Raw genomic sequence first — 6,722 nt, 5'->3', positions numbered from 1 at the left:
ATTACTTGCTTTCTTAAAGATGAGTTATCTCGGAACGTTATACCATATGATATTTTTCCATGAAAATATGCAAAATATGTCAGCTCATTAATTTGTCTCTCCCCGAGATTTGCAATGTTTCAAATGTGGCTGAACTAAGTTGTTTTAGGAGTTCCAGAATGTGCTTTCCCCAATTTAAAGCCTTGTCAGTGTCGCGACCTAAAAGTTTTGAAGTTTCTACCCTGTTTATTATTTCTTTACCGCGTGTTACACTTATCATTGGTGCAGTACCTCCAGATTGCAAAACTGAATATGTTGTGTTCTTTTAAAGCGGAGATTGGGTCAAATGGCTCTGAGCACTATGCGACTTAACTTCTGAGGTCATCAGTCACGCCTAGAACTTAGAACTAATTAAACCTAACTAACCTAAGGACATCACACACATCCATGCCCGAAGCAGGATTCGAACCTGCGACCGTAGCGGTCGCGCGGCTCCAGACTGTAGCGCCTAGAACCGCTCGGCCACTCCGGCCGGCGGACTCACGCCCCGTCCTCACAGCTTTACTTCCGCCAGTACCTCGTCTGCTACCTTCCAAACTTCACAGAAGCTCTCCTGCGAGCACTTGCCCGCGAAAGGCAAAGGTCCCAAATACGAGCGTCGGTCCAGCACACAGTTTTCATCTGCCAGGAAAGTTTAAATTACAGTCCGATTGCATCGGTTGCTGCAATGTCGCTTATGACATGCGGGCTACGGACATTGCTTGCGCACTACGAGTAGTAAGTGCGCGGGTGAAACTGCCTTATCGGCTGATAACCGTGGCGGGACACGTCCCCGCTTCGTGAGCGCAGAGCAAGTGTGGGCGCGTTTCGCCAGTGGCGGCCGCTGCCAGGGCTGAGTGTCGCCCACGCGTGCGAAGAGCGGCTCCCGTTACGCAAGCCGTCTGCGCTGCGGCGATGGCCGGCGACCCGGCCGCACACATGCCGGGCACGTCGGGGGCCGGTGGTCGCCAACAGGGCAACTGGGTCGCCCGTGCCAGGAGTCACCATCGGCAGCGTGCCGTGCGGGACTGTTACACGACCTCCGCCGTCCACGATACGTAACGTCGTGGCCCCGTGGTGAATACCAGTGGCCCTCACAGAATGTTCCCACATGTCCTCATTCAGAGCATTAAAGCCGGCACTCTAGACACTAGATGATCTCGGAAAGCAGCAAAATGTTGGTATGAAGTCTGAAATTATTCGCTCTTCCAAAATTTTTTCGCAGAATACCACGCTAGAGTTTCTACTTCGCGATATTGTCGGACGCACGCAAAAATAGCAGTACTGAAATATGCAAATGCTGAATTGATTGGAAAAAAAACCACTGCAGAATCTCGATGGAGAAGAAACTGTTATAAGTTCGTCTTCTAATTGCTCGTTGAAGTCTCTGGTGACAATTCACACATTTTAGCTTTCGGAAACAGAAAAATACTCTACGACAGAGGACCACGTCGCGGATTTCTTTACTGCGAGGATCGTTCAATAAGTAATGCCCCACATTTTTTTAAAAAACCATTAATATACGAAGGTTGGAACTTAAATAGTGGCAACTATGTATTCACAACCGATACAAAGGCGTTACATGTTTGCACTTGTTAGTGTCCTTCAAAGTAGTCACCAGCGTTGTGTAGAACCCGTTGCCAGCGATATGGAAGGCGTAGTATACCGTTAGCAGAGTGTTCTGAGTATTTTATGACCTGTTCTCCGACCTCGCGTCGTTGATTACGTGTTCATCTAGGTTTGAAAATGGAGAAAGACATACCGCATTAGCGTTAACTATAAATAAATCTGTTCTTCCAGCATGTTGATAGGCTTTCTTAAGGGACTTGTTACTATATTTAAATACATATGAAAAGAGAGGCAGTAGACAGACAACAGCTCCTAGTGTAATTGCAGAAACGGATGTATTGTTTCATTTCTTCCAAAAATAAAACATTTCATGAAGATTTGCGGCTCATTTAGAATCTTTTGTAGCCTCAGATAGCACAGAAAAAATTAGTTACAGTTAATTGTTAATACAAAGTACAGAACTAGTTTTTGACGTTTTCTTCTGTCTGGTAATATGTACCTGCACTCGTTTCATATCTATATAAATTCTCCTAGATGATGGGATGCATGTAACATTGATAAAACAATAAAATCGATCTCTACATGTTCTTACATCATGACATAGATGACATATTTGCAAATCATGTAAAAATAATACAAAAAATGTTGCTGAACAGCACTAAGAAGACGGAGAAGACCAGCTAACTGCAGGTGTTCACGATTCATTGACCTGTCATTAGATCTTCGATGAGAGGATTAAAGAGGTCGGTTAGAACACGCCACAGTACTGCTGTACGGTACTTCCCAGGCTGAAATGTGGCGCTGACTGTCTGAGACGTGCATTGAAATGAAGAACGCAGGCTACAGTTACTTGGCTGTATAATCAGAACGGTGGGAGCCAACGCACGTGATGTACCACGCATGTTGACCTCCGAGTCGCTGTTGCTCCAGAAAAGTCTGAAGGTGTTGCCATGTGGAACACAGGGCCGTCGGGGAACCGAGGACTGAGATTTCAGTTCCAAGGTGTCCTCAAGAACTGGCGTCGAGTATTCGAATACCACATCCGACAGCAAAACGTCCCGTTTAACACTGCGCATCGGCTCGTGTCGGCAGCGGCACGAACCAAGATCCAGAGGAGGAAAATTTATTATTCTATTCGTAAAAATCCTCGGTTCTCGGATGTGTATTCATTTCGGTATGTTTCAGCTGCCTCTTACTCCGGGTACTCAATGGATACTAAACAGTAATGTCGCATGGAAAGCTGTATCAAAAATCACTGTATAAAAGTAATGTACTGGCTCTACTTCAAACTTTGAAAACAATTTCGATGTGTTAGCTACATTTCGAAACCACCATTCGATGACCTAATATGAACCAAACGTGTCCAGTACCCAGCGATTACATTTTTCACTGCAAACTCTACGAATTATGTGCAGTGCGTTTTACACTTTCGGAGCATCATAGTAGCTATGACCAATAACGGAAAGACAGCCAATTCAATATGAATCTGCTATGTGATGATGTTTGGTATATGGGGCGCTCAACTACGCGGTCATCAGCGCCCGTACAAAGTCCAAATTTTACGCAGTCCAATTTTTTTTGCAGTCCAATGTAGCCACTGTCGCGAATGATGATGATGATTACACAAAGACCCAGTCTCTGGGCAGAGAAAATCCCCAGTCTCACCAGGAATCGAACCCGTGATCCAGAGGCAGCAACGCTAGCCACTTCTTTTTATTTATTTATTTATTTTTGCATTTTGTTCGTCGTGGTCCGTTGTATTTCGTCGTAGCGGACGTCACATGACATCCGTTGAAGCTCGTTGTTGATCTTTTCACTCAGTTTTTTATTGCAGAGGCCCGCCAGCGCTCTGACAGAACACGCTGAGTTACCATGCCGGCTACTATCTGAGACTGTAACAAGTGAAAAAGTAATTTTTTTTACAGAATAGTTTCCTTATATTACATGACAAAGACTGCAAAGCAAAGAAAACACGCTAATCCAAAACAGTTTTATTTATTTATTTATTTTTATTTCGTACGAAAAGTAAAATGTTGTCCAAAGAACTAGCTTTAGAAGTGAATGTAGCTTTGTTCCACTTGAAAAAAAAATATTTTCTTTAGAGACACAGCACATGATATGAAATCTCACATTATTGATATAGGCACGCTTAGGTACATATCCGAGAGCTGAAAACTTCTTGAGTGAAGCATACGGTGCCCCTATGTGTGTAGCTTTAATCGTAAACGTTGTCGTATGTAATATGCACACTCATGTCGTTCCTGAGAGACAGCAGGCGCATTTTCTCCGATACTTCGCGCAGATATTCGCAGTTTCATTTTTGCAGTATGTAGCTGGAGTAAGCCCAACCAAAAAATGCTCATCATGCCTTTCATGCGACGCCCAGTGTAGACGGAAAGAGTCGGTTTGTTTTCCGTTTTAAAAAGTAGGATCTTTAAGCGGAATTTTACGTGGCCCTTCGGTAGAGCGTCAACGGCCTTGCCACAGTGGATACACCGGTTCCCGTCAAATCACCGAAGTTAAGCGCTGTCGGCCGTGGCAGGCACCTGGATGGGTGACCCTCCGAGCCGCCATGCGCTGTTGCCATTTTTCGGGGTGCACTCAGCCTCGTGATGCCAATTGAGGAGCTGCTCGACCGAATAGTAGCGGCTTCGGTCAAGAATACCATCATAACGGCCGGGAGAGCGGTGTGCCGACCACACGCCCCTCCTATCCGCATCCTCAGTTGAGGATGACACGGCGGTCGGATGGTCCCGATGAGCCATTTGTGGCCTGAAGACGGAGTGCATCTTCGGTAGAGCGATCCCAAATTAGGAATCATTTTGTCAGTAACGGTAAAAAAACGACGTTTTCCGTTGACAATGCTCGTCGCAAGAAAGATATGATGGGCAGTATTTGTTCGGGTGCCACCAGCAACACGATGCAAAACCGAAATTGCAAATACCTGCCGAAACTGCGCCTGGCGACTGTCAGGAGTAACACCCTATATTTAAAGAGTGATCAAAGAGTTTCCGTTTGAAGGTGAATATGCTACGTAGTGTGACTCCGATGCGGGTATATAAGCACCGATAAGTAGGCAACCGTATCTAAGTGCCGACAGTTATGCAGGGGACTAGTACGGCATTTGTCTCTTACTGACGTGCGAGGGGGTAAATGCGGAAAAGTGAACTATGCCGACGTTATTACCAAATACTTCCAAACAGGACTGAAATGGTTCAAATGGCTCTGAGCACTATGGGACTTAACATCTGAGGTCATCAGTCCCCTAGAACTTAGAACTACTTAAACTTAACTAACCTAAGGACATCACACACATCCATGCCCGAGGCAGGATTCGAACCTGCGACCGTAGCAGTCACGCGGTTCCGGACTGCAGCGCCTAGAACCGCGTGGCTACCGCGGTCGGCAAAACAGGAATGACTTGCTGTTACTCTTTTCTTGGCTGCCGAAGGACAAACACTGGTAGACATCTGTCGGTGAACGAGGAACGTGTACGGGGCAGAAAGTCTGTTGACAACCATCGTAGTGGAATAGTATGCCATGGGGCACTGCTGCTTCATGATAACCCACATCCCCATATCGCAAATGTCGTGAGGCAGAAGTTACGCCAACACTGATGGGAGATGCTGGAGCACCCGTCCTATAGTCCTGATGTCTCACCATGTGATCATCATGCATTCGCTCCTTAAGAAGGTCCTGAAAGGTCGACGATTCCCATCGGACGAGAAATGTGCAGCGGGCAGTTAAGCCGTCGGAATACGGACCCTGCGTTCGGACGTTGAGGTTGCGCGTGCCGTGTTTCTGACATCACAGCGTGCAAAAAGCACGTTGGCGAGTCTTTACGAACGTACAGAGCAATATCTAGGATGACAGATATTCTGAACGTCCGTTTGAACATTGACCAATGAGACAGAAGAACGCCACGTACGTCACATGCACTCCGTCCCTCCTTACAAGAGTCGTGGGACGCCATATTGGCTTTCAGTTGTAGCCTATGTGTATATAAGTCGTTTCTAAGCATCAGAAAATTGATGACCTCTCGAACACCGGTGTTAATTGTATGACTTGTTGCAATAAAATGACGAACAACGTCAAAGTGGTCATTAAAGAGTCGTTGTAATTTGTGTATTATGAAAGTATGCCGTTTCAAGGCGCCGATACATAAACGATCCCTAAGAAATACACTGTTACTGGTACAATTTGTCATAATTAAATGTCACATAATAACATATCTACTGTTAAAGCTGTCAGTTAATATATCTACGATTAAAGCTTTCCGAAGACGTTAAGATGCAAATATATTCAGATAAGTAAAGGTCGGTATAGCGCAATTATCAGAGTCGCAGAAGTGTAAGATATCGGGTGATATATTGCTGGTTCACGTCTCTATAAATCAAAAAATATTTTTAGTAGCCTTCGAGTTTGTAATGGCTTCTGATACTTGATTAGTACTTTAATAAAAGTATATTCTATAATATTTGATGTTAGGTAAATATTGGTGCACTCTTTCTGAGGAGCGAGTTTGTTCGATTGGCTTGATCTACAGTACAGCTTGCACTAACTGCAGTAAGAGATGTTGTACTTTCTTCTTTTAAGTTTTGTATTTCACATGATGTGAAGATTCTGCTGTTGAATAGGACGGTAATCAAGTGAGAATGACCTTAGAATATTACTAAATGTAAATGTCGTGTGACTAGGGCCTCCCGTCGGGTAGACCGTTCCGGGTGCAAGTCTTGCGATTTGACGCCACTTCGGCGTCTTGCGCGTCGATGGAGATGGAGATGAAATGATGATGATTAGGACAACACAACACCCAGTCTCTGAGCGGAGAAAATCTCCGACCCAGCCGAGAATCGAACCCGGGCCCTTAGGATTGACATTCTGTCACACTGACCACTCAGTTACCGGGGGCGGACAGAGTATTATTAAAAAGTGAGAATGATGAAGTAATTTTTATCTTATGTGAACTATTGTAAATTTGTACCGCACTGGTTCTATGGAACTTTTATAGGCCGATGTCCCTATTGACTGGATATGGTACATTCGTTTTTGCAACATAGCATGTCCATGTAGACTACAGACAGGACAACGTGGCTGGGTATCAACAATGGAGGAAACGTGCGCTTTAATAGAGC

The 6,722-nt window shown here is 45.0% G+C and overlaps 1 pseudogene; it reads left to right on the top strand.

Moving 5' to 3' along the window:
- Window positions 1-4,055: 4,055 nt before the first annotated feature.
- Window positions 4,056-4,173, top strand: LOC126110040 (5S ribosomal RNA; annotated as a pseudogene).
- Window positions 4,174-6,722: the final 2,549 nt, after the last annotated feature.

This window comes from Schistocerca cancellata, chromosome 12 (assembly GCF_023864275.1).
Source record: "Schistocerca cancellata isolate TAMUIC-IGC-003103 chromosome 12, iqSchCanc2.1, whole genome shotgun sequence".
Lineage (NCBI taxonomy): Eukaryota > Metazoa > Arthropoda > Insecta > Orthoptera > Acrididae > Schistocerca > Schistocerca cancellata.
The sequence above is the reverse complement of the archived record's forward strand: the minus strand, read 5'-3'. Positions and strand labels throughout refer to the sequence as shown.